This window comes from Schistocerca cancellata, chromosome 3, assembly GCF_023864275.1.
Source record: "Schistocerca cancellata isolate TAMUIC-IGC-003103 chromosome 3, iqSchCanc2.1, whole genome shotgun sequence".
NCBI lineage: Eukaryota > Metazoa > Arthropoda > Insecta > Orthoptera > Acrididae > Schistocerca > Schistocerca cancellata.
The window spans coordinates 427,790,822-427,815,741 of NC_064628.1; the positions used below are offsets into that span (position 1 = coordinate 427,790,822).

The window sequence follows — 24,920 nt, forward strand, 5'->3', positions numbered from 1 at the left end:
TCGTGATGTATGACATTGATTTACGAGCGTATGCATTCCGAACGTATAAAACGTATAAAAAAACTGCAATGAAATACGTGCCATGTCGCCAGGCCGCAAAACAAAATTTTTGCGACTGGTAAGGTGCCAACAGATTGCCATAGTCGATAATGAATGTTTGTAGTATTAGGCAATCCGCACTTAATAAATTATTATGTTAAAATCTTTCGTCGATACATATTTCTTATCATATTAAAATAAACATACCGATATGTCTCTATTAGGTGTGACTTCTTACGTATGTCAGTGTGATACCAGAAATCGGAACTAACACACTTACCAGTGAAATCAACTTGTATAATAATGATTGAAATTGACGATTTTCAGTATCTTCAAGTATTTCTGATGACGTGTCCACTAAAGGTAAAAATTTATGACTTGTGCTAACTCAGACATGGTTTACCACTGTTATATTGTCAAAGGCATTCTTATTTCTAACGACTAACACACCATGAAAATTGTATACCATGGGGAAAGTAAAGGTCAGCACAAGAGATGTGGTGTGGAATGGGAACCGAGTGTAACGCAATAGCAACACCATTAGTAGTTAAAAACTCTTAACAGAAATTTTATTTAACGATTGACAATCTTAAATTGATATAGCATTTATTTATAATAATGAATCTCCAAGGGAATTTTTTTTCTCAAATCTCACACTGCCTGAACAGTCTCATTTATATTTAAAATAATAATCCCCTGAAAATGATAAACATTAGCTTCAACAAATCCCAACAAAATGGTATTTTAAGTAAGATGCTTGCTTTTAACATATGCGAATTGTCAAGGCAATCAGCATCTTGAATTACTAGCAACTCCCTGAATTCGTGCCAAAACTTGAGACTAACAAACAGCGACATTAAGAAAATGACTGATTAAATTTATAACATCAAGAATACCAACACAATTAAACCGTTAGTCATTTCATTTCAGAAACAATCATTTCTCAAGACGTATAACTGGCAGAATGAAAACCCACATTCAACAACTGAATAGTAACAATTTACAGAGACTAAAACTTGATTAAATGAATTTTGTGCACCCACACAGATTGTAAGAAAGTACTGCTAGGCATGCATTTAAACACAGTTTGATTGCCAAGTATCAAAAAAATAAGCTAGTCACTTTAACAAATTTTTAAACACAATTACTTTAACACAATGCCGTATAACGTACAACTTACACGCCATTTAAAGTGGATCCATACATTTTAGCATATGACCAGCATATGTAAACAGCTATGCAATTGTGCATCGTGTTTGTATGAAGCAACACGAAGCTGTGAGCAATATGCATATGGAAATCGCCTGTTGCGCAATTTGCTTTATGTTTTTAAATATTTTGGTGATAACAACCTCTTATAACGTGTTATTTTTATCGACTTGATATCCTGTGGGTGAGGTCAGCGTAAAATGAATACGTTGTACAAAAAGATTTTCAGATCTGAAGATTACAGCATAGTGCTTTGAAACCGGTTGTCTTAGATAAAAATACCTTATGCGATCTTACCTGTTGAATGGTTTTTAACAATTTGCCCTTGAATTCTATCAAAAAGATAAAATTCATTGAACATATCGATGATCAAGTTGCTAAGAAACAATTGTATTTTTATCATACAATTATGTGTAAATATGCTGCCTACTCCATCCAATGTATTGTAGAGCAATTTATAAAACATAAATTAGATTTGAAGACCGTTGTCACTGTTGTCGTTTCCAGAACTTCATTAATTTAATGACATAATTAAATTTTGATAGAATTTCCCAATAACTACTTCTTGTTGTACTGTTCCATCAAATTAACGGCCATCAATTTGCGAAACACTAGTTTCAAAAGTATTTAATTAAAATGGAATGTCGGAAATAGTACAGCAGCGTTGCAAGTACATACAGAGCAATGTGTGGTAATGAGCATTTAAAAAGAGCATCTTACGTAACTCACTGTTTAAAACAGGTGTTCCTTTCATATCTCTCATTTCTTTTCAGGGAAGTGCAGACAGCTCCCATCGAGTTTTTCGTATAATGTAAGTAATTAACAATATTTTAGATATGTAATGACATTCTGCATGTTAAATGAAAATTAAAATTACTATGCGTTAGCGTTTATGAGCAATAGAGCTTTGTGGTCAGCTATACTTAAATTACCAACGAAAAGTAACATACAGCGTAAAAGACATTTTCTCTTTGTGGAACTAGGCAATTAATACAGAATCCATTACTGAGTGACCCTACACTCACTGTAGACTTTATTAGCCTCTGTTTAATTATTTAACGAGGTCATCATGGCTCCGGGAATAGTCACAACAGACATGCCTATATGAACAAGAAATTAATTACTCCTTGACCTTTGATTAGAAATCATAACAAACCCTTGCATATGAGAGCCCATACGAGATTACACAATGATTTGACATGGAACTTAAATTTGTAACGACGCCTCAATTAGTATCCCAGTTCACCCAACGACAGTTTTCTATGATTTCCTAAAATCAATTAAGATGATTGTCGTGATAGTTGCTGCTACGTGGACGACTCGTTTCTTTCCTCTCCTTTCCTCAATTTCATCTTTTGTTCCATCTCCAAAAGGGCAAGTGAAAGAGGAACGGGAAAACTGTAACTAATTATTAATATCAATGGTCCTCTGAATTATGTCTAATTATAAAGCTCTTTTGAACTTGTCAGTAAGCTAATACAAACGATCTCTGTACACAGGGTCCCAAAAACGAATGACCAATATTCAGGAATATGACGCAAACACTCATTCGAAGCAGTAAACTTTATTAAAAATGAGCTCCACACTGCATACCTTAAGTGCTTCGTACATTTATTCGTCCCTGATATTGTGAATCAATCACCCCCCTATAAACCATGGACCTTGCCGTTGGTGGGGAGGCTTGCGTGCCTCAGCGATACAGATAGCCGTACCGTAGGTACAACCACAACGGAGGGGTATCTGTTGAGAGACCAGACAAACGTGTGGTTCCTGAAGAGGGGCAGCAGCCTTTTCAGTAGTTGCAAGGGCAACAGTCTGGATGATTGACTAATCTGGCCTTCTAACAATAACCAAAACGGCCTTGCTGTGCTGGTACTGCGAACGGCTGAAAGCAATGGGAAGCTACAGCCGTAATTTTTCCCGAGGGCATGCAGCTTTACTGTATGATTCAATGATGATGGCGTCCTCTTGGGTAAAATATTCCGGAGGTAAAATAGTCCCCCATTCGGATCTCCGGGCGGGGACTACTCAAGAGGATGTCGTTATCAGGAGAAAGAAAACTGGCGTTCTATGGATCGGAGCGTGGAATGTCAGACCCCTTAATCGGGCAGGTAGGTTAGAAAATTTAAAAAGGGAAATGGATAGGTTAAAGTAAGATATAGTGGGAATTAGTGAAGTTCGGTGGCAGGAGGAACAAGACTTCTGGTCAGGTGACTACAGGGCTATAAAATAAAAATCAAATAGGGGTAATGCAAGAATAGGTTTAATAATGAATAGGAAACTAAGAATGCGGGTAAGCTACTACAAACAGCATAGTGAACGCATTATTGTGGCCAAGATAGATACGAAGCCCACACCTACTACAGTAGTACAAGTTTATATGTCAACTAGCTCTGCAGATGACGAAGAAATTGAAGGAATGTATGATGAAATAAAATACATTATTCAGATAGTGAAGGGTGACGAAAATTTAATAGTCTTGGATGACTGGAATTCGGTAGTAGGAAAAGGGAGAGAAGAAACGTAGTAGGTGAATATGGATTGGGGCTAAGAAATGAAAAAGGAAGCCGCCTGGTGGAATTTTGCACAGAGCACAACTTAATCATAGCTGACACTTGGTTCAAGAATCATAAAACAAGGCCTTATACATGGAGGAAGCCTGGAGATACTGACAGGTTTCAGATAGATTATATAATGGTTAGACAGAGATATAGGAACCAGTTTTTAAATTGTAAGACATTTCCAGGGGCAGATGTGGACTCTGACCACAATCTATTGGTTATGACCTGTAGATGAAAACTGAAGAAACTGCGAAAAGTTAGGAATTTAAGGAGGTGGGACCTGGACAAACTGAAAGAACCAGAGGTTGTACAGAGTTTCAGGGAGAGCATACGGGAACAATTGACAGGAATGGGTGAAAGAAATACAGTGGAAGAAGAGTCGGTGGCTTTGAGGGATGAAGTAGTGAAGGCAGCAGAGGATCAAGTAGGTAAAAAGACGAGGGCTAATAGAAATCCTTGGGTAACAGAAGAAATATTGAATTTAATTGATGAAAGGAGAAAATATAAAAATGCAGTAAATGAAGCAGGCAAAAAGGAATACAAACGTCTCAAAAATGAGATCGACAGGAAGTGCAAAATGGCTAAGCAGGGATGGTTAGAGGACAAATGTAAGGATGTGGAGTCTTATGTCACTAGGGGCAAGATAGATACCGCCTACAGGAAAATTAAAGAGACCTTTGAAGGTAGGAGAAGCACTTGTATGAACATCAAGAGCTCAGATGGAAACACAGTTCTAAGCAAAGAAGGGAATGCAGAAAGGTGGAAGGAGTTTATAGAGGGTCTATACAAGGGCGATGTACTTGAGGACAATATTATGGAAATGGACGAGGATGAAGATGAAATGGGAGATACGATACTGCGTGAAGAGTTTGACAGAGCAGTGAAAGACCCGAGTCGAAACAAGGCCCCTGGAGTAGACAACATTCCATTGGAACTACTGACGGCCTTTGGAGAGCCAGTCCTGACGAAACTCTACCATCTGGTGAGCAAGATATATGAAATAGGCGAAATACCCTCAGACTTCAAGAAGAATATAATAATTCCAATCCCAAAGAAAGGAGGTGTTGACAGATGTGAAAATTACCGAACTATCAGATTAATAAGTCACAGCTGCAAAATACTAACGCAAATTCTTTGCAGGCGAATGAAAAAACTAGTAGAAGCCGACCTCTGGGAAGATCAGTTTGGATTCCATAGAAATGTTGAGGCAATACTGACCCTACGACGTATCTAAGAATCTAGATTAAGGAAGGGCAAACCTACGTTTCTATCATTTGTAGACTTAGAGAAAGCTTTTGACAATGTTGACTGGAATACTCTCTTTCAAATTCTAAAGGTGGCAGGGGTATAATACAGGGAGAGAAAGGCTACTTAAAATTTGTACAGAAACCGGATGGCAGTTATAAGAGTCTAGGGATATGAAAGGGAAGCAGTGGTTGGGAAGTGAGTGAGACAGGTTTGTAGTCTCTCCCCGATGTTATTCAATGTGTATATTGAGCAAGCAGTGAAGGAAACAAAAGAAAAATTCGGAGTAGGTATTAAAATCCATGGAGAAGAAATAAAAACTTTGAGGTTCGCCGATGACATCGTAATTCTTGAGAGACAGCAAAGGACTTGGAAGCGCAAATGAACGGAATGGTATTGTCTTGAAAGGAGGATATAAGATGAACATCAACAAAAGCAAACGAGGATATTGGAATGTAGTCGAATTAAGTCGGGTGATGCTGAGGGAATTAGATTAGGAAATGAGACACTTAAAGTAGCAAGGGAGTTTTGCTATGTGGGGAGCAAAATAACTGATGAGGGTCGAAGTAGAGAGGATATAAAATGTAGACTGGCAATGGCACGGAAAGCGTTTCTGAATATGAAAAATTTGTTAATATCGAGTATAGATTTAAGTGTCAGGAAGTCATTTCTGAAAGTATTTGTATGGAGTGTAGCCATGTATGGAAGTGAAACATGGACGATAAATATTTTGGACAAGAAGAGAATAGAAGCTTTCGAAATGTGGTGCTACAGAAGAATGCTGAAGATTAGATGGGTAGATCACATAACTAATGAGAAAGTATTGGATAGGATTGGGGAGATGAGAAATTTGTGGCACAACTTGACCAGAAGAAGGGATCGGTTGGTAGGACATTTTCTGAGGCATCAATGGATAACAAATATTGTATTGGAGGGCAGCGTGGAGGGTAAAAATCGTAGAGGGAGACCAAGAGATGAATACACTAAGCAGATTCAAAAGGTTGCAGTAGGTACTGGGAGATGATGAAGCTTGCACAGGATAGAATAGCATGGAGAGCTGCATCGAACCAGTCTCAGGACTGAAGACAACAACAACAACATTGTGAATCAAAACACAGTTGACACAAGCCCTTTGTTTTTCGTTTCGTAAGTTGTGATACCGCTATCCAAAACGAAACCAATATGTCTAGCAAACATGGGTTTCGATGTGGATACCATAAGAAAGATGAGCACTTGTTCAATAGTAGATAAGTGTTTCACAGTAGCAAAGATGAACAGGTCCTGGTAGCTCCTAAGGTATGTGCCTTAGAGCCCAAATTTACCGGAAATTTTTACTTCGAATGATCGTTCCTATCATGTCACTCAATATTTACAGTTCCTTTTGGGACACCCTGTATAACGGTGACTAGAGTTAAAGGTATCAAACATGAAGAACAATTTTAGCATTTGACATATCAATCGGCACACAAGTCTTGTGTATGGTTTTGAGATAATTTTAACCTTTTACGTTGTAGGACGTCATACCTCTACCTCCCATGATGTATATTTCGCATTACTTTAGGTAGGTTTTACCCGTTTTCGTATTTCAAAATGTCTCTTAGTGTTCCATGATCAATTGAAAGTTACTTGGCATTACATTACAACTAGGAATTCTTTCAGTAAAAGGTAAACCCAAAACTAACCTGTTGAGTGATGTACTGCAAAAATCCCATTCCATTTCACTGTAACTTGTAAGTGATTTGTAGACGAAGTAATTTGGAGCCACTGACACTTTTCCAAGCGGTGTTTCTAAAAGTAATATATTAGTTATTATTAACTGGCAGATTAAAAACTAGCAGGGAATCACTCTAATTCGTGGAAAACATTCTGGATATTTATAAATAAAGGATGAGTTAATGTAGATAGCCCAATATTATTTTAAATACGGAAAAATTTTCATATTCTTCCAGTTTTTCTAGTGTAAAACATATTTACGTACCATCATGTGTCATGTTTTCTATTTTAATAAAAGAGACACGATGATTTAGAACTTAGTAAAATTACGCTTTTTTCATGTGCTTCATTTCATATATCTGTTACCTTATCTAAGAGAAGAATTTTGTGACCGGAGGAAAAAGAAGTGGTAGGTTTGTGTTCATAATGCACAACGTCTGTATTTTTCTAGCATATATTGTGTTATTTTTTCTAAGTGTATGTCCGAAAAGAACCTTCAAAACAAAACTCATTTCGGAAATACACTCCTGGAAATTGAAATAAGAACACCGTGAATTCATTGTCCCAGGAAGGGGAAACTTTATTGACACATTCCTGGGGTCAGATACATCACATGATCACACTGACAGAACCACAGGCACATAGACACAGGCAACAGAGCATGCACAATGTCGGCACTAGTACAGTGTATATCCACCTTTCGCAGCAATGCAGGCTGCTATTCTCCCATGGAGACGATCGTAGAGATGCTGGATGTAGTCCTGTGGAACGGCTTGCCATGCCATTTCCACCTGGCGCCTCAGATGGACCAGCGTTCGTGCTGGACGTGCAAACCGCGTGAGACGACGCTTCATCCAGTCCCAAACATGCTCAATGGGGGACAGATCCGGAGATCTTGCTGGCCAGGGTAGTTGACTTACACCTTCTAGAGCACGTTGGGTGGCACGGGATACATGCGGACGTGCATTGTCCTGTTGGAACAGCAAGTTCCCTTGCCGGTCTAGGAATGGTAGAACGATGGGTTCGATGACGGTTTGGATGTACCGTGCACTATTCAGTGTCCCCTCGACGATCACCAGTGGTGTACGGCCAGTGTTGGAGATCGCTCCCCACACCATGATGCCGGGTGTTGGCCCTGTGTGCCTTGGTCGTATGCAGTCCTGATTGTGGCGCTCACCTGCACGGCGCCAAACACGCATACGACCATCATTGGCACCAAGGCAGAAGGGACTCTCATCGCTGAAGACGACACGTCTCCATTCGTCCCTCCATTCACGCCTGTCGCGACACCACTGGAGGCGGGCTGCACGATGTTGGGGCGTGAGCGGAAGACGGCCTAACGGTGTGTGGGACCGTAGCCCAGCTTCATGGATACGGTTGCGAATGGTCCTCGCCGATACCCCAGGAGCAACAGTGTCCCTAATTTGCTGGGAAGTGGCGGTGCGGTCCCCTACGGCACTGCGTACCATCCTACGGTCTTGGCGTGCATCCGTGCGTCGCTGCGGTCCGGTCCCAGGTCGACGGGCACGTGCACCTTCCGCCGACCACTGGCGACAACATCGATGTACTGTGGAGACCTCACGCCCCACGTGTTGAGCAATTCGGCGGTACGTCCACCCGGCCTCCCGCATGCCCACTATACGCCCTCGCTCCAAGTCCGTCAACTGCACATACGGTTCACGTCCACGCTGTCGCGGCATGCTACCAGTGTTAAAGACTGCGATGGAGCTCCGTATGCCACGGCAAATTGGCTGACACTGACGGCGGCGGTGCACAAATGCTGCGCAGCTAGCGCCATTCGACGGCCAGCATCGCGGTTCCTGATGTTTCCGCTGTGCCGTGCGTGTGATCATTGCTTGTACAGCCCTCTCGCAGTGTCCGGAGCAAGTATGGTGGGTCTGACACACCGGTGTCAATGTGTTCTTTTTTCCATTTCCAGGAGTGTATATGGCCGTTGGAGATACACTTCCCGTTAAATGTATTTCCTTAAACTGTTTATAAAAAAAATGTGTTACCATTTCTGTACGCATGAGGCATCTAGTAGAAATCTGGTGCACCTGCTGTAGTTTTTGTTTTTTCTGAAATATACGCTTCAGGACTGTGGGAAATATATATTCCACCAAACAACGGTGTTTTAATGGTTACTGGGAAGTATGGTTACAACCAAAGTAGTTTCTGGAAGGGGATAGGGAAGTATACTTACCACAAAATGAATTCCTCATTTGTGGTTCTTGGGAAAGATACTGCCCTCCAAGTTAGTGGTATCTGAAAGCTTTTGGGGAATTAGTCTTACCACTTTTGTCTATGCCTGACATCTTATGTAATACATTACACCAGAAGTATAAAAACTACTACAGCAATAAGTTTTAGTTTGTCGTGGGGTCACTACTGTTGCCGGAACACACTGCTTCGCTTCTGTAATGTACATTATTGTGACTTGTCTCAGCTCGTACCCTTATTGCACCATAGAGTTTCAAGGATTGTTTTCACATTGTGGTACATAAACGTGAATATCGATAACAATTATTTTCTAAATAAAGTGTAAAAAAACATAAATGTTATCAGAATGGTGACTAATACTTATACTCTCATAACCTCATGTCGTAAGTAACAATAGTTTACAATGTTGAATAACTACTGCACAACTCACCATTCTCTGTAAATTGTTTCTTATTGCGTCTCACGTACCAGGAGAAATGCACGTCACCTCACGCGACTTTCAATCTGAAATCTGTCCAGTGTAATAATATCTGTCAGTTTTAGACCAGTACGGACAGTCCCTCTTCTTCACAGTTAAGGATTTTATTAACGGCAAATCTTCTGCGACATTAGATGATAATCACAGCAGGGTAAAACTGTGTATCAACAAAGACACAGATTTCCCAGTTATTTCAAAAGTCTGTGTGTTTCCAATAAAAGCATATTTTCTTAGTAGAATGTACATATAATACTGTTTGTTTATGATATCTCCTTCACGAATGTTCAAATAGATTGAAAATAAATACGTTTCATACAATGGGTGTCCCTGACAGTTCTAGATAATATTGACCTCCTTGAGTAACTTTTCAAGTGCTGTTGGCAACAACTTCCCCACCTTTATTTGGTGCACCGTTATTTGCACCAATGGAAATTTCTGTGGGACGGAAAAAGGCGACCTTAATTAGATTGTCAGCAGTATATCGGTCTGTGGTATTAGCTGGCAGCTGTTTCAGCAGAAAATATCGAGCCGTGAACATGAAGTACGTTTTTGTCACTATACGTTTTAGGTGTATCTCTAGGGACTATGACAATTCAAGAAGAATCTTCTCATTTCTTATGGTACCGTAATACTTTGCTACAAAGCGATCTAGATGAGATGGACATTTAAGCCAAAATCTGTGCATGAGGCATTCCCAAAATACAGACGGGTTCAGAGAAACTGGAGTGTTTGTCTCACTTCAGAAAAGATTGTTGTCCTGTCAAGTCTGATGGACAGCAAGAGGGATGTCGCCAAATCACAAACAGCTCGATGCACTAAATTGAAACACAGAAAATGAAGCACACGAGAACAGAGTGAAGTACCTGGATTCCACGCCAGCCACTGCCACATCTGCAATTTTCAACCTTCACAAAGAGAGGGAGTTGTGGTTGCGCAGTTTCAGTCAGTCATTGGGTGGGATTGCAAATTTAGCGCCCCGAAGGAAAACAAGAATGAGGTGAGTAATTAAACTGTGAAGCTACAGACGTGAAGGGATTCTTGCAAGAAATTCAGACAGTGCAACAGTGACTGCATTATTCAGCCATTCAGTAAGCAGTATGAAAGGAAACAGAAAAGTCAGTGAGCTTAACTTCAGGAGGCATGACTACCTACTGTCGACTGCCTTCGGTCTTTCGGTGAGATACTTACTTTCACTTCAATTTCTATCATCACTTTGTGACTATTTTCGCCCCATGCTGGATGGACGAATCGCTGAATTGCAGTACTTGGTTCATTAAGAATACCACAGAATCTCCGTTGTGTGACATTCTCAAAACATTATACTGACACGGCTTCTGCAAGACAGTAGCACAGTCGCTGCAAGGAGCGCAAACACAAAAACAGTGCATCTGCCGGCGAGCCTCTAGTTGTCTGAATGATTAAGGTCGCCGATTAGCCAGTGCGGAATAAGGGTCGAACTAAGCGAATTAGCTACGAAACATATAAGGTGCCAGTTGTTCACCCGGATCAATACATCGCGTGAGCGTCGCACAAGCAGCACATGGCTCCACACAAAACTGACTACGCCAAGTGGTGAGGTGACATAGTAAACCTCTCCCTATTTTCCGAATAACTGTTTCGCGTTCATGCTCAGTCAAATGGGCACTGAGGCTTGTACTCCTATCGACAACATTATAATAAATGTAAACGTTTCATGTAATTAGCCCTTTAAATATTCAGTTTCATTTGTGTATTAATTTCCACGAATTTCTCGAATTTGCTACGCTATATTTTCAGTCAACCTAATTTTCAACATCCTTCTATAGGCTAACACCATTTCCCAAATGCATGGATTCTCTTCAGTTCCGGTATTTCCATGGCTTGTGACGCACTTACAAACAGTTCTTTATTCCAAACCTACATATTAAGGAAAAGTTCTTAGGCAAAGTAAGGCCACTGTTCTATAATACTCTCATGCTCATAAATTAACAGTAATTGCAGAATTTGGTGCCACACAACGTGGCACTACACAAAACCTGCGCTAATAGCATAGGATCATAGGGAACACACACGACACAGAACTGTCAGTCCACGGTATTGGTGATAAGTTGAAAAAACCGTCCCGAAACATGTGCTACAAAACGCCACTGTTTCCTGCGCATGTACCCCGACATCAGTATGGGATATGATCACCATGTACACGTACACAGGCCGCACAACGGGTTGGCATACCCTGGATCAGGTGGTTGAGCAGCTGCTAGGGTATAGCCATCCATTCTTACACCAGTACCTGTCGGAGCTCCTGAAGTGTCTTAGGGGTTTGAAGACGTGCAGCAATACGTCGACCGAGAGCATCCACGGCGTGCCCGATGAGGTTTAGGTCTGGAGAACCGGCAGGCCACTCCATTCGCCCATTATTCTGTTTCAAGGTACTCCTCCACGATCGCAGCTCGGTGGGGTCGTGCGTTAGCATCCATCAGCAGGATGGTGGGACCCACTGCACCCCAGAAAAGGTGGACATGCAGGTGCAAAAGAACGTTCTGACAGACCTGACCTGTTACAGTTCCTGTGTCAGAGACATGCAGGGGTGTCCGTGCACCAATCATAATCCCACCCCACACCATCAAACCACGACCTCCATACAGGTCCCTTTCAAGGACATTAAGGAGTTGGTATCTGGTTTCTGGTTCACGCCAGATGAAAACACAGCGAGAATCACTGTCCAGGCTATACCAGGACCACTGGCCCAAAGACCAGGCTTAACGGGCTCTCCTGTGACCAGGGGTCAGTGTAATTCACCTTGCAGGTCTCCGGGCGAATAAATCATATCTGTTCTATCGTCTGTAGACTGTGTGTCTGGAGACAATCGTTCCAGTGGCTGTGGTAAAGTCCCGAGCAAGGCTACCTGCAGTACTCCGTGGCCATCTGCGGTCACTGATGGTGAGTTATCGGTCTTCTTGTGGTGTTGTACACTGTGGACGTCCCGTACTGTAGCGCCTGGACACGTTTCCTGTCTGCTGGAATCGTTGCCATAATCTTGAGATCACACTTTATGGCACACGGAGGGCCGACCATTCGACCTGCTGTGTTTGAGCAGCCAGCAGTCGCCCTAGTATTCTGCTCATCATAAGGTCATCAACATGTGTTCTTTGACCCATTTTCAACACACAGTCACCATTAGCACGTCTGAAAACGTCTGCACACTTACTCGCTGCTCCGTACTCTGACATGCACCAACACACATCAGCGTATGTGGAATGCTGCCAGTGCCACCGTGCGATGACCGCAGGTCAGATGCACCGCATGGTCATACCACGAGGTGAGTTAAACCCGCAAACCGCCTACCAGAGTGTTTTTTCATCATGTGTCAGCTTTATCCTTAATATATGAGCATGAGTGTAGTATATTTCCTCTGGACAGTAATGCCTTTTTATGATCTCGTTGCATCCTGCGTCTTGCCTTATTTTGGTTCCAACGTAGAAGAATTCCTTCACTTCGTTTGCTTCATGGTCCCCTATTTTAACGTTTATATTTAATCTCATTTCGGTTACTCCTCGTCACTGTTGTCTTTATTCGGTTTACTCCCAGTCCATTGTGTGTAATCTTTAGACCACTAATTCCGTTGAACAAATCCTGCTGTGCTTATGCACTTTCATTGAAGATACCATTGTCATCAGTGAATCTTATCATTGACATCCAGTAACCTCTAATATTAATCCCACTCCAGAAATTTTCTGTTATTTCCATTATAGCACGGTGATTTAACAATAGGAATGAAAGAGTACGTCCCTGACTTGAATTATTTCTAAACTGGGTGCTTTGTTCTTCGTCTTCCATTGCTACTTTTCATTCTTCGGTATTGCACATATTGTACATCAGTCACCTTTCTTTCAGGCGTACACCTAGTACCATGAGAATTCGAGTATCTAGCACAATTTCAAATTGCCGAACATTTTTCTACATAGATAAATCTTACCAATGTGTCTCGTTTCCATTATCAGATTCAATCATAACTGCCTCTGTGCTGCTTTCACCTTACGTAACGCCAAAATTATCTTTTCCATTCTAAGTACATTATTCGTGTCGGAAACTTGGAGCTATTAGACGTTAAGCTGGTTCCCCAATTGTTCTTGCACATTTACCACGGCTGTCTTCGACACCTTCAGACTTACAGTATCTACCAACCAAATTAAATGGTAGTCTGCTGTCACTTTCTGCAGTGATTTATTTCAGTAATTTCAAAGGGATGTCATCTATTCCTTTGCAATAATGCATCAATGACAGTCGTTATACAGTCCTTTTATAGAATTGTTTAATGTGATTCAGCCCTTCAGAAAAACTGATCCTACAAGATACTCCACTCATTATAACTTTTCATAAAGTATACCGATACTTAGTCAACTGGTAATATAATTACTACGGTTGGAGTCGATAAAACAAACTAAAACGAAGAAATACACTACTGGCCATTAAAATTGCTACACCGCGACGCGGAATTTACCCGACAGGATGAAGATTCTGTGATATGCAAATGATTAGCTTTTCAGATCATTCACACAAGGTTGGCGCCGGTGGCGACACCTAGAACCTGCTGATATGGGGAAAGTTTCCAGCCGATTTCTCATACACAAACAGCAGTTGACCGGCGTTGCCTGGTTAAACGTTTTGTGATGCCTCGTGTAAGGAGGAGAAACGCGTACCATCACGTTTCCGACTGTGATAAAGGTCGGAATGTAGCCTATCGCGATTGTGGTTTATCGTACCGCAAGATTGCTGCTCGCGTTGGTCGAGATCCAATGACTGTTAGCAGAATATGGATTCGGTGGGCTCAGGAGGATAATACGGAACGCCGTGCTGGATCCCAACGGCCTCGTATCACTAGCAGATGAGATGACAGGCATCTTATCCGCTTTGCTGTAACGGATCGTGCAGCCACGTCTTGATCCCTGAGTCAATAGGTGGGGACGTTTGCAAGACAACAACCATCTGCATGAACAGTTCGACGATGTTTGCAGCAGCATGGACTATCAGCTCGGAGACCATGGCTGCGTTTACCCTTGACGCTGCACCACAGACAGGAGCGCCTGTGATGGTGTACTCAAATACGAACCTGGGTGCACAAATGTCAAAACGTCGTTTTTTGTATGAATCCAGGTTCTGTTTACAGCATCATGATGGTCGCATCCGTGTTTGGTGACATCGCGGTGAACGCACATTGGATGCGTGTATTCGTCATCGCCATACTGGCGTATCAACCGGCGTGATGGTATGGGGTGCCATTGGTTACACGTCTCGATCACCTCTTGTTCGCATTGGTGGCACATTGAACACTGGACGTTACATTTCTGATGTGTTACGATCCGTAGCTCTACCCTTCATTCGATCCCTGCGAAACCATACATTTCAGCAGCATAATGCACGATCGCATGTTGCAGGTCCTGTACGGGCCTTTCATGATACAGAAAATGTTCGACTGCTGCTCTATCCAGCACATTCTCCGGATCTCTCACCAACTGAAAACGTCTGGTCAATGGTGGCCGAGCAACTGCCTCGTCACAATACGCCAGTCACTACTCTTGATGAATTGTGGTATCGTGTTGACGCTGCATTGGCAGCTGTACCTGCACACTCCATCCAAGCTCTGTTTGACTCAATGCCCAGTCGTCAAGGCCGTTATTACGGCCAGAGGTGGTTGTTCTGGGTACTGATTTCTCAGGATCTATGCACCCAAATTGCGTGAAAATGTAATCACATATCAATTCTAGTATAATATATTTGTCCAATGAATACCCGTTTATCGTCTGCATTTCTCCTTTGTGTAGCAATTTTAATGGCCAGTAGTGTAGAAGGTACGTCGAGTCGACGTCTTAGTCATTAGAAATACAGAAAAAGAACAGAGTGGAGAAGGGTAAGGAAGAAATTCTGCGGTGTGTTAAAGTCAAAAAAGTTAATAAAAACGACAGAAAGGTTATATCTGATTCGTGGAACGGAGTTCATGACTAATGTGGCACCATGCTCGTTTGTTAACGTATGGTAGACTCATTAACAGGACACTTTTGTTGGTTACAAAGAGAAGTGTCATTGTAACGGTAGAGACATAGCCACTTACGATTAAAATTGGTTTATAACATACAGAAAAGTCTACATTGATAGATCTGTCATGGTTCTTACGCTTTTGTTTGTTATTCGAGAGCGCGTTCCACGCTTATTAACCGTTGTGAAATGTCAGGCAAATTAAAATAAAAAGGCACTGTGGAAATGATAGGCTACATCCACTTTATTTGACTGTTTACTGGTTCCAAGCTATAGTGAGATCACTGCTGACACGGTACTGCAATTATCTGGTCCCGTCGTCTCTGTTACGATCCATATTTCAAATTATACCATGAACGTTCCCTGCGATAATTTATTTCTTTCGACTGAGTGAAGCGAGAGAAGTTTAACGTTTTACGTAACAAGGTTTCTTTCAGTTGACTGGTAAAGACTTCGGAATCCGAGCAAATGACCTTCCTCTCTTGCCTGCACAGCATCTTGTTGTTGAACCACGCGCCGGTCATAAAACGCCACGCACAAACAAGCCGGCGCCAGGCGGCAGGAAGCGGTCCCGGAGGCGGACGGTGGAACACGTGCTGCACGATGCGCCGGTTGCCGACCCTGCAGGCGCTGCCCCACCTGTGGCGCCCGGGCTATCGACTCTGTAGGACTTCGTATCGTGTAAGCCCTCAGCATACTCACGGTTCTTCTGCAGGCGAGAACGTAGTTCAGGGCTTAGTACATCAGCTCTTGAATCTTAGGCCCAGTTATTTTAAAGCGATTCCATTACAGTTCTCAACAAGTTTGTTGGTCGAGCAATTTTACGCTACAACTACCCCGATGATCATCAAAACTGCGACTCCATTAGACTAGCATGCAACAAATATCAAACTGGTAACAAACTACGCGATTGCAAATGCAAGTGAACAGCATTTTATCGCAAGCACACAGAGACGTAAGAGTAACGCTGTATTGTAATCGGGACTTCAGTCTACTGACTGAAACTACACTCACTTGAAGAGATGCGAAATAGTCTGTTTCAAGCAGTTTCCGCCGTTTTATACAACTTTTTTTGTTCTTAGAAAACAGGTTGTATTTTTTGCAGCAGCCACACGGGGTAGCTGCGCTGTCTTGGGCGCCACGCCACGGTTCGCGCCACTTCCCTCGTCAGAGGTTCGAGTCCTCCCTTGGGCATGGGTGTGTGTGTTGTCCATAGCATAAGTTAGTTTCAGTTACATTAAGTAGTGTGCAAGCCGATGAACCGATGTCCTGAGCAGTTGGGTTCCATAAGAACTTACCACCACAAATTTTGTGCAGCATTTGTACATATTTTTATGTTCAACGCATTTAAGTACTGTATCATTTATTAAGGCAATTTACAATCTTCCTGCTTCATGGCATATCTAGTACAGCAAGTCTTTCTTTGTTTCAAGGGAAGTAATTCTTTTATTGATGCTTTTCGCCACTCTAGGGCAGCTTATTAAAATTTTTCTATGATATCTCAGAAGGGCGAAACGCGACAGTAATGGTATTGTTTCCCGAACGACCAAAACGGCTCTTTCTTCAGCTTTGCCGCTGTTCGGTTCATATTTTTATTTCTTCAGGTAGAGAACTGTTTGATGCATAAAACCTAAATCTTAAGCACTATCTGCATGACTTGTGAACAGTGAAGTCATACCTCGATGGTTGTGCACCGTTTTGTACCTTAAAGAAGAAGTTCCTTCATCTTCTACCTGTCTCGAAAATGGAAATTTTTAATAGTTTCCAGTAGCTTCTGTCTCAAAATTTATTTAACTTGTAATTTGTTTTCGATAATACCTCTACTTAACTTTATTTCACTTTCTGATTATTGGTCATTAGTATTATAATAATGTAACAGAGGGCTAAGTTCCATACTGACAAGATTTTCTCAATTGCAACGCTTACGATATTTTTTTCTAGGTAAATGGCCATTTTGTGTTTAGAAACATCTCCACATTATGAAAAACTTAATTTTTCCAGAGCACTTTCTTTAATTTCAGAAAGAGCCTGAAGAACATAAAAAGTCATACCATCACTTAAGAATTGAATAAAAGAAAGTCTTACAAATCTATTACAGTTCTGGCTAAGGCGAAAGTCTGTCGGTATTTGACAGCTGCAGCCTATTGGGGCTGTGGGGTATCGTTCCAGCGTGTTGTTACTCGCTTTGATGAAAGTCCCGTAACTCTCATGAGAATGTGGAACCACAAATTGCTGGATAGATGTCCCCAATGTCATACAGGATATCAACGACCGCGCGCGACTAACGCGAGAGATAACGGAGTCGTGATTCGCTCGGCTGTTCACGACAGCGCAGCTACCGTAAGGGAACAAGGTTGTTAGCGTCAAGGCACGTGTCCAAAAGAGTAGTGCAACGGCATCCGGGACACTAAATATTGTCGCCACGCCAGCTATGATGGATGAAAACACATTTCTGCATAGTGCTGGATTTTTCTCTGTGGAAATAGGCGGTAAATAATAACACTAATCTCTAATCCACCAGGCAATAAGGACCGGTGACTTTCGCTTGCTGACATCTGAACTTCCATAAAAAAAAATCATTATTTAGTAGCGGTTCACGCAGGAAAAAAAAAGAAAAGAAATATACTTCGATGAAATTATTGAAGCGAAGTTTCTGAGAAACTTCTGTGTATTATAAGTTCTTTTGATAGTGTCAACTAAACTAAAACGTTCTAAAGCTAACCCTTTTGACTCAGTATCTAGGATTATTCAGATTCAAAAATTCTGCTAGAGCTCCATGCATTACATTTACCATTATCATCAAACATCGGCTAGCTTAGTAATAGACATACTAGCTCATATATTGAAAAGTATAATGCTCCGTTGGCCACCCGTGATTTTCTTATACGATGCACACAAAGAATTGCAAATAAAGAAAATTCACAGTTGCTAACACCAGTCTAACTAGCCTTTCATTAATCCTGTATGGAAAAAAATGGCTCTGAGAACTATGGGACTTAACTTCTGAGGTGATCAGTCCCCTAGAACTTAGAACTACTTAAACCTAACTAACCTAAGGACATCACACACACCCATGCCCGAGACAGGATTCGAACCTGCGACCGTAGTGGTCTCGCTGTTTCAGATTGTGGCGCCTAGAACCGCTCAGCCACTCCAGCCGGCTCCTGCACGAATGATCTATTTCATGAAATGGTAACTCAGTATTATAACAGTCCTATTCGTGGTAAGAAGGATTTTCCAAATATATTCTGATCTGAGGCTCGCACACTCCGGGCACACCACAAGCGATGGTTACACGTTAAGGGTGCAGCTGTCTACGCCTCTCCCTGCCATGTCAGGGGCTGCTCACTTCCGCTGACTGAAGCACTCTATAACCGCTGCCTGAAGGGGTATTTCTTCCGCCACTCTATGCTGATAACTTTCGGTCTCCAATAACCTGCTCGAAAACCACTCGAATGACAACAAGTCTCAAATGTCTATCTCAATTATGATCACATCTGAATAGCAATTTTTGCAATAATACAGAAGAGTTTTCTGAACATACTGAAGCAGCTGTTTTGATTTTTTTAATAATTCGTTTAGATCGCTATCCTTGCAGTGATCGTTACAAATATTATAATTTTATTGATATTGTTGCGCAATCCTTAACTGCACTAAAGGTAAGAGTGTATGTCCAAGAGGACGGAAAGTAGGGAGGTAGAATCTTACTCTCTCACGGCTCTGCGGACTGTGTTCCACACTGGATAGTACGAATAAAGTGTAGAATGCGCTTTTATTCTCGAAACTTCAAAGAACATTCTCAGCTTGAATAGTCACTTCTTTCACCACGACCCTATGATGCCGCTTCCTTTGAGGTCTCAGCAGAGACATCATGTAACAGATACAAAATCATGTAAATTATTCTATGGTACCTGACGATGGTCGGTTGATTGGTACTGGTAGTGATGAAATTTTATTTCATTAGAGCACTTCACAGATTATACACTCGAGGGCTTGCTGAAAAGAAATGCCTCCGAATTTTTCATGTGAAAATTTCAAAACTTCTTTAAATAAAATAAGCTTGATCAACATTCGACGTCTTCATGCTTTATGTCTACATATTGATTTCTCATCATAGCTACTTTGGCCAACAAGAAATATCTCCCACCGTGAGATCAGTTTGTTAATAACGTCACTGTGGAATGTTTGTGAGAGAGCCACCATCTTACCTCTGCTTGCACCACTACACTTCTATCAAAGTGAAGTCTTTGAAGGCGTTCTTAAGTTCTAGTAAGAGATGAAATTACATGCGGCGTAGTAGGAACTGTATGGAGGGTGATCAACAACAGAGTACCCAAGGCTTCGGTTTGCCGCAGTTGTCGCAGCGCTCGTGTGTGACCTGGTATTGTGCTCCACGTGTGGACGAACTCTTCGAATTCGACACACGATTACATACGTCTTAATGTTTCTTGTGTACCGCCACCGCCATGTTACAGGCTACAATTTGGAGCCATCTAGCGGCAGAAGGCTGCAAATATGTGGACGCGAAGAACAAAGATGTACAATGTTAAGAGCGATTATTTTATTAAAATATATTTAAAGTATTTTAAGTAAAAATTCGGAGGCATTACTTTTCAGCACTCTCCCGTACGATTCTATACATTTATTTGCCTATCTTTCCAGGATTACCTCTAGTTAGTACCATATAAGACTTACTTGTTATAAGCTTTTATTTGAGACATCCGGTGAGCAGCCCATTTCACACAGAAGAATCTTGAAAACATACCGTCTTTTGACCTTTGGACGAACTCACGTGTGAACGACGTAGTAATAAGCATCCCTGGTGTGGAGAAATAACTGAAAGATTTGAAAGCAAATAATTCACCAGGTCTAGATGGAATTCCAATTCGGTTTCACAGAGATAACTCTGCGGCATTGGCCTTTTCCTTAGCCTACATTTAACATGAATCTCTCGCCCAGCAGCATAGTTCCAAGTCACTGGGAAAAATCACATTTGACTCCAATATATAATAAGAGTAAAAGAAGGAACCAAAAGAATTACAGACTAATATCCGTAACTTTTGTTTGCTGCAGAATACCTCAATATACACTCCTGGAAATTGAAATAAGAACACCGTGAATTCATTGTCCCAGGAAGGGGAAACTTTATTGACACATTCCTGGGGTCAGATACATCACATGATCACAATGACAGAACCACAGGCACATAGACACAGCCAACAGAGCATGCACAATGTCGGCACTAGTACAGTGTATATCCACCTTACGCAGCAATGCAGGCTGCTATTCTCCCATGGAGACGATCGTAGAGATGCTGGATGTAGTCCTGTGGAACGGCTTGCCATGCCATTTCCACCTGGCGCCTCAGTTGGACCAGCGTTCGTGCTGGACGTGCAGACCGCGTGAGACGACGCTTCATCCAGTCCCAAACATGCTCAATGGGGGACAGATCCGGAGATCTTGCTGGCCAGGGTAGTTGACTTACACCTTCTAGAGCACGTTGGGTGGCACGGGATACATGCGGACGTGCATTGTCCTGTTGGAACAGCAAGTTCCTTTGCCGGTCTAGGAATGGTAGAACGATGGGTTCGATGACGGTTTGGATGTACCGTGCACTATTCAGTGTCCCCTCGACGATCACCAGTGGTGTACGGCCAGTGTAGGAGATCGCTCCCCACACCATGATGCCGGGTGTTGGCCCTGTGTGCCTCGGTCGTATGCAGTCCTGATTGTGGCGCTCACCTGCACGGCGCCAAACACGCATACGACCATCATTGGCACCAAGGCAGAAGCGACTCTCATCGCTGAAGACGACACGTCTCCATTCGTCCCTCCATTCACGCCTGTCGCGACACCACTGGAGGCGGGCTGCACGATGTTGGGGCGTGAGCGGAAGACGGCCTAACGGTGTGCGGGACCGTAGCCCAGCTTCATGGAGACGGTTGCGAATGGTCCTCGCCGATACCCCAGGAGCAACAGTGTCCCTAATTTGCTGGGAAGTGGCGGTGCGGTCCCCTACGGCACTGCGTACCATCCTACGGTCTTGGCGTGCATCCGTGCGTCGCTGCGGTCCGGTCCCAGGTCGACGGGCACGTGCACCTTCCGCCGACCACTGGCGACAACATCGATGTACTGTGGAGACCTCACGCCCCACGTGTTGAGCAATTCGGCGGTACGTCCACCCGGCCTCCCGCATGCCTACTATACGCCCTCGCTCCAAGTCCGTCAACTGCACATACGGTTCACGTCCACGCTGTCGCGGCATGCTACCAGTGTTAAAGACTGCGATGGAGCTCCGTATGCCACGGCAAACTGGCTGACACTGACGGCGGCGGTGCACAAATGCTGCGCAGCTAGCGCCATTCGACGGCCAACACCGCGGTTCCTGGTGTGTCCGCTGTGCCGTGCGTGTGATCATTGCTTGTACAGCCCTCTCGCAGTGTCCGGAGCAAGTATGGTGGGTCTGACACACCGGTGTCAATGTGTTCTTTTTTCCATTTCCCGGAGTGTATTAAACTTACTTGAAATTGAGAAGCTTATGTCAACGAATCAGCAAGGTTTTAGAAAACATTGCTCGTTTGAAACTCGGCTTGCCCTTTTCTCGTATGACATACTGCGACCTATGGATGAAGGGCACCAGGCACAATCTATATTCGTAGATTTCGGGAAAGTAATTGGCACGGTGCCCATTGCAGGCTGTTAATGAAAGTACGAACACATGAAATGAATTCACAGATATGAGAGTGGCTCGAAGACTCCTTAAGTAATAGAACCAAGTATGTTCTCGATGCCGAGTATACGTATCATCTGGAATGCCTCTAGGACGTATGATAGGAGGGCTGTTGTTCTCTCTCTCTCTCTCTCTCTCTCTCTTCTCTCTCTCTCTCTCTCTCTCTCTCTCTCTCTATATATATATATATATATATATATATATATATAAATATATGATTTGGCAGACAGGGTGGGCAGCAATCTGCGGTTGTTTACTGCTGATGCCGTGGTGTACGGTAAGGTAACTAAGTTGAGTGACTGTAGGAAGTTACAAAACAACTTTGATAAAATTTCCAGTTGATGTGATGACCAGCAGTTAGCTCTAAGTATGGAAATAATGTAAGTTAATGCAGACGAGTAGGAAGAACAATCTTGTATTGTTCGGATATAATAAAGCTAGTGTTCTGCTTAACACAGTCAAGTCGTTTAAATATCTGGGAGTAACATTGAAAAGCGATATGAAATGGAACTAGCATGTAAGAAGAGCGACCTATTTTTGAGTACTGCTCGAGAGTTTGGGAACCGGACTAGGTCGAATTGAAGGAAGTCATCGAAGCAATTCACAGGTAGGCTGCTAAAGTGAACCAGCATTTGACTGCCCAACGATTCTACTGCCGCCAACATACACTGCTCGTAAGAACCACGAAGATAAGACGAGAAATTAGGGTTCTTACGGAGGCATATAGACAGTCGTTTAGACCTCAGTCTGTTTGCGAATGCGAAGGGAAAGGGAATGACTACTGGAATGGCGGCTTTTGGACTATCAATGTCAATGTCAATGTAGATATAGAGATAAATTCCACAAATAATCAAAGATGCTAAGGAATGCCGGCGGATGGTGGCCGAGCGGTTCTAGGCGCTTCAGTCTGGAACCTCGCGACCGCTACGGTCGCAGGTTCGAATCCTTCCTCGGGCATGGATGTGTGTGATGTTCTTAGGTTAGTTAGGTTTAAGTAGTTCTAATTTCTAGGGAACTGATGACCTGAGATGTTAAGTCCCATAGTGCTCAGAGCCATTTGAACCATTTTTGTTAAGAAATACCAATGGCAAGAAGGACGCCAGCTAGTAACTAACGAAACGATGTGTAATCGCTAAGTACCGTCATTTGTTAACGGATGTAATAAAGACCTAAAGCATCGATTACGTGACGTACAGCCACGTATACATGTACTTTTTTCTCAGCGACCAAACTCCTAACATGAAACCAGGTTGGTAGGTACTCAGAGAGCGCACACGATAAGGTTAAGATTGTGGATGTGGCCGTAAACAGTTACTGTGAGATGCTCAATCGAACACACAACTTGATTTTTCGAAGAATCACTCATTTACACATTGCTTTAAAAGATCACAATTAAACAATACGGCTGAAGTTCTACTTAAACAACCTGAGATGCTTTCTTGGCTGAAATCCCAAAACCACACCAAAAACATGAACGGCGGAAGGCCTAGCTTAGAAATCAAAAGCAATTAGAAACAGAAGGTAAAAAATCATTTTTCTTTAAAAAAACAAGCAATTGAAAACAATTAGCGTCTGAAGGCCTACACTACACATCTCAAGAACAACTATAATTAAAACACATTAATAAACCATTTTTCAACCAAGAAATTTCTTTTTAAACTTACAACAGAATGGCTAAAAGCCTAATCAAAAAAATAACAGCTTATTGCACGGATGAATGACACAAACAAATTTGAAACAACGCCAAAGGCCTGAACAACAAGTCAGGAAATCAATTTAAAATAAACCCCTTCCTTCGTATTAAAAATTTTCTCTAAAGAATACATACGGCTGAAGGCCTTATTAAAAGGGGTTCACATAAATCCTTGGCTCAAGGCCACACGTAACACATCGAACAACTAACGCATTAGGGCCTGGACTGCAAACAATTTCCGATCGAACTAATAAAATCAATCTTCAAAAATTTAATTTAACACTACTGATGGCCTTTATGTAAAATTACAAAAAGAAAACCTTCATTAATACACGGCCGAAGTACCGCAAACTAAAATGAAAATCACAATCTAAAACAAAAAGAACAAGTGGTGCTCAGAAGTGTTCCAGGGGTCGGTCTGAGAAGGTAGCTCAAACGTAAGGTGAGGTTTGCAGGCAGCCAAATGTTGAAATTAAATAATCGGATTGAAATCCAAACTAGGGACGGCGTAAGGACCGACCAACAATTTAACCAAGTCACTTCCGTCCGACCAATGGCACAACGATGGAAAATATCGGCTGACGACGAGGATACAAACAGCATGACGTCTTCAGAAATTGGCGTTTAAAAACAGCCAAGGAAACCGTAACCACTCTAAGCAAATATGAAGCAAACAACTTAAAAGGCTGTTGAACAACACACCGTGCTGGACAGCATCAACACGATGAGGAAAGGCTCACTGCTGGAAAAGTATGCTAACGTCCAGGGCAGGTAACTGGAGCGTTAACGGCCATAGAGCAGAAAATACCGCTGTTGCACTTCACTGGTAAGTAACAGTCAATTTAATAATTAATCACAATATACGAGGTGGATTCAAGATCTAAGGCCTCCGATTTCTTTTCTAATTAACTACTCACCCGAAATCAATGAAACTGGCGTTACTTCTCGACGTAATCGCCCTGCAGACGTACACATTTTTCACAACGCTGAGGCCATGATTCCATGGCAGCGGCGAAGGCT

The 24,920-nt window shown here is 42.4% G+C and overlaps 1 protein-coding gene across 1 annotated transcript in view; it reads left to right on the forward strand.

Moving 5' to 3' along the window:
- Positions 1-2,020: 2,020 nt before the first annotated feature.
- The window catches only part of LOC126176353 (uncharacterized), a 377,581-nt gene continuing 354,681 nt past the window's right edge, over positions 2,021-24,920 (forward strand). The window contains exon 1 of the mRNA XM_049923506.1: positions 2,021-2,059. The gene's annotated coding sequence lies outside the window, so the exon portion shown is untranslated. The remainder of the gene's footprint in view (positions 2,060-24,920) is intronic.